The sequence below is a fragment of the Sabethes cyaneus genome, chromosome 2 (assembly GCF_943734655.1).
Source record: "Sabethes cyaneus chromosome 2, idSabCyanKW18_F2, whole genome shotgun sequence".
In the NCBI taxonomy this organism is placed as follows: Eukaryota; Metazoa; Arthropoda; class Insecta; order Diptera; family Culicidae; genus Sabethes; species Sabethes cyaneus.
Window position 1 is genome coordinate 191,546,889 of NC_071354.1, and position 10,752 is coordinate 191,557,640.

A 10,752-nucleotide genomic window follows, 5' to 3' on the forward strand; every position below is an offset into this window, starting at 1 on the left:
AAAAATGTATGATAAAACTAATTGCTGTTATTTACCAATTCAAAGCTCTGGTAACGTTCTCCAATTCGTTCTTTGACACCTATCTCTTTTAATTTCGTTGCAATTTCATATTAAACGTATCGTATTAGGTGTTGAATTAATATCTGAAAACTGCAAGATTTCATACTTCACACATAGCACATTAGATTACCGCGTGCGATGAGCACAGTCTGACACGTATGAAAAACAACAGCAATGTGTTTCTTAAATTGAGGGTTCGCCTCCACTTTTGTTTCCATAATCTTGCAAAACTCAAGTTGCTTAGGTTTATTCGTGATAAGAGACTGTGCCGCAATTTGCTATTTCCCACGATTCGCAAAATTGTATGGTCAATCCCTGACGCCACTGCTGATGAGGCTGAGACCTCCCTCGAAGCCTCGTTGAAAACAACGTTCCTTCTCGGAAGCGACGGTGCGTTGTCATAGACATCTCTGAAATAAAATCGTTGTGCAACAAAACGAACACTTCTGGATTTGTGTTCACTTACTTGCATTAGGTAGCCGACGATCAGAAAATCTACAACCATACTCCTACTGAGCTGTCGTTGCTGCACAACTAGCGAAGCCATAACAAAGGTGAATGTCCGCGGGTGCTTCCGAAGAATGCATTTTAATACTGCATTCGTTTTCAGAAACGTCCCAGAGAGACCCGAGAAGTCAGTTTCGAAACTGTTTTCCATATGCGTCTAACCGCAGTTAATGTGCATTAAATTTGAATATACCGACAAAATAAAATATTCGAAGAAAATGCCAGGGGCTAAGGCCCTCCTCCTCCGTAGAAATGAGCGCTAGTTCCGCCAATGAATAAAACCGCAAGATATGACTCGGGAAAACATTGCAAACTTTAGAATCATGACGCATCATGATCATCATCACGCATCTCTGATTTTCGGTGTCTATCAGACTACCTCATTGTGCTATTTACTGAAAGACCAGGTATATTCTTGTCCCAGCGCAACCGCTGTTTATTCCACCTCGTTCCCGACTGACCCCCTGTCGTCGGTACCACTCATGCATTCACTGGGATACCACATCCTCCCCTTGTCAAATTTAGTATAATGAACATTCTTAAGAAGAGCTTAACCTAATAATCATGATTCTAAAGATATATTTGCGGACGCTTTATTTCTCTAACAGTCTGCCTTTTGGAGATGGATAAATCCCGGCTCATTTGTGGCAATGTCTCGGAAATATCTCTCGTTGCAGATTTTTGTTTATCCTGTTGCTGTCGATACGTCATATCTGACCGTTTCTTCTCTGTCACAACAAAATGGAAAATAAAACATGTAAGTTAATAAATGAAACTATAATACTAGTAACAATAATAAAGTGGTTTTGTCCCATCTACAAAAAGGATGATCGGCTAGACTGCTGCAACTATCGTGGTATTACGCTGGTAAACGCCGCCTACAAGGTACTCTTCCAGATCCTGTTACGACGGCTGTCACCGATAGCACAAGGTTTCGTGGGGAATTATCAGGCGGGTTTCATGGGGGCTCGCGCAACTACGGACCAAATTTTTACTATCCGACAGATCTTGCAGAAATGTCGGGAGTACAACGTGCCCACGCATCACATCTTTATTGATTTCAAAGCATACGATACAGTCGATCGAAACAAGCTATGGTAGATAATGCACGAATACGGTTTTCCGGACAAACTGACGCGACTGATCAGAGCTACATTGGATCGAGTGATGTGTTTCGTACGCATCTCTGGGACACTCTCGAGTCCCTTCGAGACGCCTAAAGAACTCGAAAAAAGGGTGTTAACGCTTCTCGCACGAAACAAAAGTGGAAGTACAAATAATGTAACTTCCGAAACCCGGCAATTTTTTTTTTCTATTTTGACTCTATTTTGGAAGGTTTTTGCATGGAAAGTAATAACTTAGATACGAAAAACAAGTATAGATTTGAGTTTCACGATTAAACTTCCAGTGAAAATTCCTAAAAATCTTAATTTTTTTGTGTGGTTAAAAAAATCTCTTTGTTTTTTTGCCCCTCCCTTGAGTTACCCAGCATCCGAAGGACAAAAACTTAAAAAAATATTTGCAATAGGCTTTTTTGACAAGCAATCCCGCGCTTAGAGGCGCTGCATAAAAAAAGTGATGAAAAGTAAAATCGCTGTCAAACTCCATACATTTCTGAATAAAGCTGAAATAAAATGCAGTTTTTGACTAAGCCTTTCAATTGTTAGGATTTTAGATAGCGAAATATTGGAAGAAATTTGTTTATCTACGTTAAGATAAGTGAAAATATTCGAATTAATTAACTTTATGGCAGAAAAATGTTAATGTTTGATTTTGTACCGGATGAAACAAAAATACAAGTTTACATATCCTGGATAGAGAATCACCAATTATTTTCAATCTTCAGTGTATTCCAATGTGTGCTAACGGATTTATTTTTGTGATTAGCGTCGCCTGCGCCAAGAACCAAACATAAAACCTATCAGTTCGTAAACATAAATACACTTGCGAAGCTCTAATAATCTCCCGAAACAGAAACAATATATATCAAATGAAAGGAAATGCTTTTTCTTACCTTTATTATCCATTTTCATCATTCCCACTGGTGGTAATTCAATAAAATATTACATTTCAAGTTGAACTCCTTACAGGTGCCAGCATACATTTTGGGAATTGCACTTTTTTGCAGTTCCAATAATCACAACCAGATAGCGAACGGTTGCAGTCAGTTTTGCTCGAAATCGCCTATGACCTAATTGCTCATCGAAAAATAGCTTTAAATTTAATACTGATATATATTCAATATTTTTCAATATATCACACATATGACAGAGCAGGTAGCGCCACGGGCGGCAATTTCATTTCGGATTCGACAATTTTCAGCCTCAATGTTCTAGTTTTAATAATGAAACATAGAAGTCGCATACGCGATTTCATATTTTCAATTTCAACTCGAGCTCGCCGTAAGAGGCGCGCTTCTCGATATTCACAGCGTTCGCATGTTCATCCATTCAGCGATATAAATTCAAACGTGATGGATGAGGCACGGCGGGCACGGCGAATACGTTAATTTATTTCGTCATCCACTAGCCACTACACAGACAGTGAGTAGCAACGCGCAAACTATCGTTCATGTCATGTTCATGTCAGGAATGAATCATGAAACCCCATCAGTCCTCTTTTGATTAATAAACTCTACTAAATAGACAGATTATTCGTTTGAAAAAGTTTATAGCAAAGATTATATGGCTTTATTTCACGATAAAAATGCGTTTTCTCAACAATCATGGTGCTGGTCGTTACGTCGACTATGCATCCATGGGCAGTAAATTCCACTATTTAATATTTATTCGCGACAGATACGTATACGCTTTGAAATAAGGCACTGATGAAGCCTGCACGTCGTAGGCGAACTACGTATCTGTCGCAAATAAATATTAAATAGTGGGATTCAATCGAAAAGTTTTTTCTTTTCTTTTTTAGATTTCAATAGTCATTTTCTTCACTTGCTGTTACTCACAATTGTACAAGAAAAGCAAAAAGCGGAGAAAAGCAGTTAATTTAAGTATATAAGTACATATAGTGGTGTATAGGATCAAAATACTAGTGAGTTGATTTTTCCAAATAAATTTATACAAATTTCATACAAATTTTGCGCATTAATAGATGCTCTTTTGAATCCATAGATACTACCCAAGGAACAAAACGGCAGCACTTAAAAGAGCAGGTGTGGAATAAGAGTTGTGTGGTAGCATCCGGTGCTGAATAAGCGAATTTGCTGAAGTACGTGTTGTTTAAACGTCATATCCCACATTTTTCCTAGCTTCTAATCAACATCTACATGTTGTTATGTAAGTGTGGAATGAGAGTCGAACAGGCATTGTGCAAACGTATCAGCAGCACAGCTAAGAGCAGGTGTGGAATACCGGTCGCTTAAAAGCTACCGTATCAGCTAAGAGCAATTGTGGAGTAAAAGTGGAATAAGAGTCGAATAAGCATTGCGCAAACGTATCAGCAGTATTACAGAAAGCACGTGTGGAATAGTAGTGGAATAAGGATGGAATAAACGTGGCGCAAACGTATCAGCAGCATTGCTGAGAGCAAGTGCAGAATAAAAGTGGAATAAATGTTGCGCAAACGAATCAGCAGCATTGCTGAGAGCAAGTGTGAAATAGTGATGGAATAAGGGTCGAATGAAAGTTGCCCAAACGCATCAGCTGCATTGCTAAGAGAAATTGTGAAATATGTGTCGATTAATCGTCGTACAAACGTATAAGTAGCACCACCAAGAGCAGGTGTGGAATAAAAAGTGCTTGATGGCAGCCAATAACACCAACAACTTGAATGACACTTTATACTTTACACTTTATAATTTATATAAATAAATTTATATTAGGTACACTTTATTTCTTTTTTTTTACAGATTAAGAATAGAAAAAATTTGCACACATGAATCTTTGCTGGTCGTGGCAATCCTTTTATTTGTTGTTGTCTGGACGGTATGTATCTTCTCCCTCGGCGTGTCGTTATCCCTCGTCCAAGGCAACCAGCTCAGCTTGACGCTTTGCGAGTTACTCACAATAGATTTGCTCAGCGAGATGAATTGTGTCGGGCTAAAGCTGCCAGAATTGTTATGGTCAGGTGGCATAGTGGCGATACCACCAGTGCTGGTAGCGCCGTAATCGCTTGACCAGCTCCCGCTGCCGGTGTGCGAAAACCCCACTTCTTCTCGTGTCATCCACTGCTGCTTTGTTTTTTGGATGAAAAAAACTAAATCCGACCCGATGACAAATATACGTACACAGACAGCGAGCAGCGACTTAAAGTAGCGATAAACTCAGGAAGCAGTACTATCTGCGTAAACTAATGACGGGGTGACAAAAGTACTATTCCTCTGCGGTACTAGCACGAACCACTTCTGCTGTTAACTAATCACTGCTGCTGCTAACTAGGTCTTAATTTCCAGTTTCCAGTGAATTTCACTCAGTAGCACCGCTCACCGTCGTCAATATTCAAGAGAAAAAAAACCTTTGCGTTGTGAGTGTGTTATGTTGCTGGTGGTACAAGCGAAATACTTTAGCACAAATAGTTTATTAAATATTTAACATGTGCAGAATAAATACTTCTAAAGCAATCTTGTACAGCAGATGCCAAACACGATTTAAGAAACTACTCTTCAGCGCTTAAATGTATTTTAACCCATTTTTGTTCCACGCTTGACAAACTTAAACTGGTAAATCCACATCGGCCAAAAACTCGGCGCCTGTCATATGTCAGTTACCTCAGATGTGTTCGTCGATGGCTTCCGACCGTCAGGATGCAAGTTCGAATCCCGATGAATGAAAAAAGTATAATGGCAGGCTTGATAAATTTTTAGTCAACCAACGATTTCCTTTACTAATAAGTTTCTCATTAAATTATAAAAATACGAATACAAAAGTGAACATGAAAATAACGAAGCCCACAAAATAAAATAAAAGTACTTCCTGCCTATTTTATTCTTTTTGCTTGTCTAAATGTTGAACTGCTGTGGAATAAACGTAGCTTCAGTACCATTAGCAGCAGTTTAATAAATATATCTATGCATACTGAATAAACGTTTTACTATACGTTGCATAACAGTCATACAAACGCATCTTCCACGCCCATATTCAGCACTGTGCTGTTTAAATTCTCCAAAACCAACTGTATAAGCATTGAACAGAGGTGTTTAGATATACTTTAAAAGCAGCTATACAGCATGTGCTGAATAAAAGCTGTCGGTGAAACGTTTAATAAGCAAAAATTGTTCCTTGGGTAGAGCTTAGAAATGTTATATGAAAAATAGGAAGTAAACGTTGCACGGTAGTAACTTTGTAAGATTTGTTTTCGTTAGTGACATTTTAAAGGACAGATGTCTTATGTCATGTATCATATTTTATTAATAAATCAAAAATGACAAGCACTGGAAATCATATTGATCATATTTCTCATTCTCAAGCATGTTTATGGCGCAGTTTTTTCACTATTTTTCGACCTCATCTTGTTTTCCTAACCCTCTAACATTGTAAAAACGATGTGATCAAGTTAATGACTATCTTTTCATGAAAGTACATTCAAAAGAAGCTTAAGTTTTGATTTCCATGCAAAAATAATTATCTGAAGGAGCGCCAGCTAAGAAAAAAGCGAAGTATAATAATATTTTTTCTGAACTCTTGTTTTTCAAAGATGCTAACTTTTGAACGCATGGTATTAATATCAAAATATCAAAAAAATCTACCCCAAAAAAACACTCAAAAAAAATATCAAAAAATCTGCTATGAACACATATTTCATATTGTCAGTTCGAAACAAGTTTCGTATGTGGCTCTGAAACCCGAAAGTTAAGGCCAACCGATTATAAAACTAAATAAGGTGTTCATCAAATAACATAAATGACGCTTACAAGTATTTACGCACCCAAGGAAAGAAAATATAATTATTCTACGCAATACGTTGTGAATTTTTCTGGCAAATAAGGATTTTGAGGAATACGGAACGGATATTTAAAAATATAGTCAAGTTAATTATAGATGTTCCTGAGAAATTAAATAATGATTATTGTGGCAGTAGAAAGGCTAGGTCATGCCGCTAGGTGGATTAATTCGGGTTTTTATAAATGAAATATAATGGTAATGGTACTACATAATGAACTATAGTTTTTAACTATAAATTTATATCGAGAAATATTATGCACATGCGAGATTTAAGGTGGCTCGAAAAGCTCGTGACAAACGAAAAAAATAAAAAATGCCTGAAATATAGTGCCAATATAGTCCTTAAGTTGATAAGCATTTCCTTCTATCAACACTAATATGCCGAGATATAGCGCCCTGCACGCGTGCTTTGTAAACGAAACATAGTCAGAGAAAAAAGAAAAAGAAGACAAAACTGCAACTGCGCCTGCGTCACCAGTTTGTGCATCCCGTGTAGATGTGTACTTCGAAATTTTTACACAAAATTGTAACATTAGATGAAAGTAATGCCACTCGACTTCTGCAATAGCTTGGCGATGGCCGACAGCAAACTGATGGGTAGATAGCTCTTGGAAACAAAAAGATCTTTCCCCGGGTTTAGCACTGGGATGATTTAGCCACAGAGAAAGTTGCGAGAATGTAATGGATGCGGATGGTGCTTTGTTTTTATCTACAAGGAAATCAATATTTTTGCCATAAATATCGTTTTCATTACGAGAACAAATAAAACACCATGCGGCTCCTTTTAAAAAATGGGATCCCTTTGGTCTACACAAAATGAAATCACGAAAAGAAGAAAATTTTTAATGCTTTTGAGATATATAAAAACTTTGTGGTTTAGTCCAATATCTTTCTTTAAAAGCACAATAAAATATGTTTCCATTTCAAAGTCAGGATTCAAAGTCACTAAAACCGGTTTGGTAATTCAAAATTTATTAATTTTTAAAATAATGGTTGGCAAAATTGACAATTTTTGTAGTCACCTAGATGACAAAATATACGGGTCCAAAGTTTTCTGAAAAGGACTAAATACGCTGAATTTGAACAAAATCGGAACACTTTTAAATGTTTACATGCCTTTGTTTCCTGGATTTGCTGGAATATTATATATTCAACAAATGTTATTTTATTATTCGAACTAAAGTTACTATTATATTTTTGGGCGCCAATATTAATAACGATGCGGCTGAAAACCAGAACATATTTATTTGGATGCATGTAGGGACAGAAACGAATCAAATGATTGATGACTCTATTTGTCTCTATTTGACAGGTTCGTCGGACTCATTTTATTTATGGTCGTTTTATTCGGAACTTTGTCTAGAGATTTTCGTTTTCAGTCTGATACACTTGTCGCTCAAAGGAAGGGAAGTAATGAACTGGTATTCCAGCAACAAACAAATGTTTCGTCGAAAGATTTTTACAGCGTTTTAGCGGGCCTTCTTTTAATAATGGTAAATTATTTATTCTATTTGTTTGATTCGTTTGCCAAATTCTTAGTTGGACAATTAATATTCCAAAAAAATAGAATTTTTGTAAGCAGAAAAGCAGTACAACAACAAGATAAAGAATCTAAATAATGTTAAAAGTAAAAGATTGCTGCTTTGAACATCATATCGAAAGGTGAATTAAAACAAAACAGTACATTCGCGTTTTCCGACGTATCACATTCAACATCTACTCGATGAGTGCTATACACCATCTAGGTTATCTGCCGGGTTACGCGCAAAGTAACAGTCTGCTGGTGACATTTTGCGTTCGCCGTGTTTGCCATGCGGTTTCCAGGCGTGAAGCCACACAAGAAGTAGGAGTAATTTTTATTTCTACTTGTTAGAGCCTGAGTCTGTATCGAGAGCATCCCTTTTTTATCCACCCGCAGACGAGTACGATTCTGTTCGGATATGGCTGGCAGTTTTCCAAGCGCCTGCATGGTCACGAGGCGGAAAAATGACGTGTTAAACATCCACCTATCCAAGCCGCCGTGTGTGCCTCGAGTTGGCTTGGACTCGTCCCAGCTCGCAACAGAACCGAACACACACGTCATTGTTCGAAACTGAGAAAATTTCATTTCTACACTTTGTTGTCTATCTTCTACGATCCCTTTGGCGGTGACTGGTGTGAGATTTGCGACTTCCACTGCGCTATTGTTGAGTTCTGTATGGTAATAGAGATGTTGCCCGATCATAAAAATCTAGCAAAACTTACAGAAGACGAGATTACTTTATCACGAATCATGTTTAAAATATGCTTCAATTATTATGGTTGTATTATCATGCAGATAAATCAGAATGCAAATCTTCTGAACAAGTTAAATTACACTGCGATGCTGTATAAACATCCACGATGGAAACAACTCACGAATATCAACTTACCATCGGGTAAGCATCCAAGTCCAAGCAGTAGTTGCAAAATTTGCAATTCCATAAAGCGTCGGTACGGGACTGTCTAACAGTACCACAGAGAAGGACGTGAGTTGTGACTGTTGCAGTAGATGGAAATTGCACTTCAGCAGCTGATTTCAAAAGTTTCCGTTTTATTGTTTTCTCGTTATTCGCAATATAGTGACTGAGCGTGACGGACTTTGATTAAGTTGGCCAATCTTGGCGAAGTTAGTTTGCATACGCCAACATAACCTATTGTAAGTGATGGCACTGTTATTCATGACAGCAAATTTATTTCTGTAGCTAGCTCAGTTTCAAATTGGTTTGTTTCAGTTGAGTAACATAACGATATAATTTGTGTAACAGACATATTAAAGAAATATGGTTAGAAATCCTTTATGCTCCGAACACATTATGTTTTTCAGAAAAAACTTAATAAATGTTGAGAAAAACAATATCTATACCTATAAAAAAAGATTTCTGTCTGTCTGTCTGTCTGTCCGTCCCTATGTTCCTTTTAGAATCGAAAACTACTGAACCAATCGGCGTGAAAATTTGCATGTAGGGGTTTTTGGGGCTACGGAAGGTTCTCTCGATGGCAAAAGTCCAAATCTATGTCTAAAAAAATGGATTTCTGTCTGTTTTATGTTCCTTATAGAATCGAAAACTACTGAACCGATCGGCGTGAAAATTTGCATATAGGAGTTTTTGGGGCCAGGGAAGGTTCTTATGATGGTTAGAGACCCCTCCTCCCACTAAGAGGGGGGCTCCTATACAAATGAAACACAAATTTCTGCATAACTCGAGAATTAATCAAGCAAATGGAACAAAATTTTACATGTGGGTGTTTTTGGAGACAAATTTTTTTTCTATTGTGAATTGAGACCCCTCCCCACTTTAGGAGGGGGGGCTCCTATACAAATGAAATACAAATTTCCTCATAACTCGAAAACTAATTAATCAAATGGAACCATACGTGGCATGTGGGTGTTTTTGGAGGCATGAATTTTTTTATGATGAATTGAGACCCCTTACCTTTTTAGGAAGGGGGACTCCCATACAAATGAAATACAAATTTCCTTATAACTCGAGAACTAATCAAGCAAATGGAACCAAATTTAGCATGTGGGTGTTTTTGCAGGCAATTTTTTTTTCTATAGTGAATTAAGACCTCTCTCCACTTTAGGAGGGGGGGCTCTTATGCAAATGAAATACAAATTTTCTCATAACTCGAGAACTAATTAATCAAATGGAACCATATTTGGCATGTGGGTGTTTTTGGAGGCATGAATTCTTTCTATGATGAATTAGGACCCCTTACCTTTTTAGGAGGGGGGGGGGCATTCGAATGAAATACAAATTTCCTCATAACTCGAGAACTAATCAAGCAAATGGAACCAAATTTGACATGTGGGTGTTTTTGGAGACAAGAATGTTTTCTATGGTGAATTGAAACCTCTCCCCGCTTCAGGAGGGGGGGCTCCTATACAAATGAAATACAAATTTCCTCATAACTCGAGAACTAATTAATCAAATGAAACCATACTTAGCATGTGGATGTTTTTGGAGGTATGGATTTTTTCCATGATGAATTAGGACCGCTCTCCCTTTTTAGGAGGGGGGCTCCCATACAAATGAAATACAAATTTCCTCATAACTCGAAAAGTAATCAAGCAAATGGAACCAAATTTGGCATGTGGGGGGTTTTGGAGGCAGGATTTTTTTTAATGATGGTTTGAGACCCCTCACCCCTGTGATAGGGGGATAAGGACTATCATACAAATAAAACAGAAATTTTTGTGTAACTCAAAAACTAATCGAACTCGAGAAATTTTCAGAAAACGTTAATCAATAACAAGACCACCAAAAAC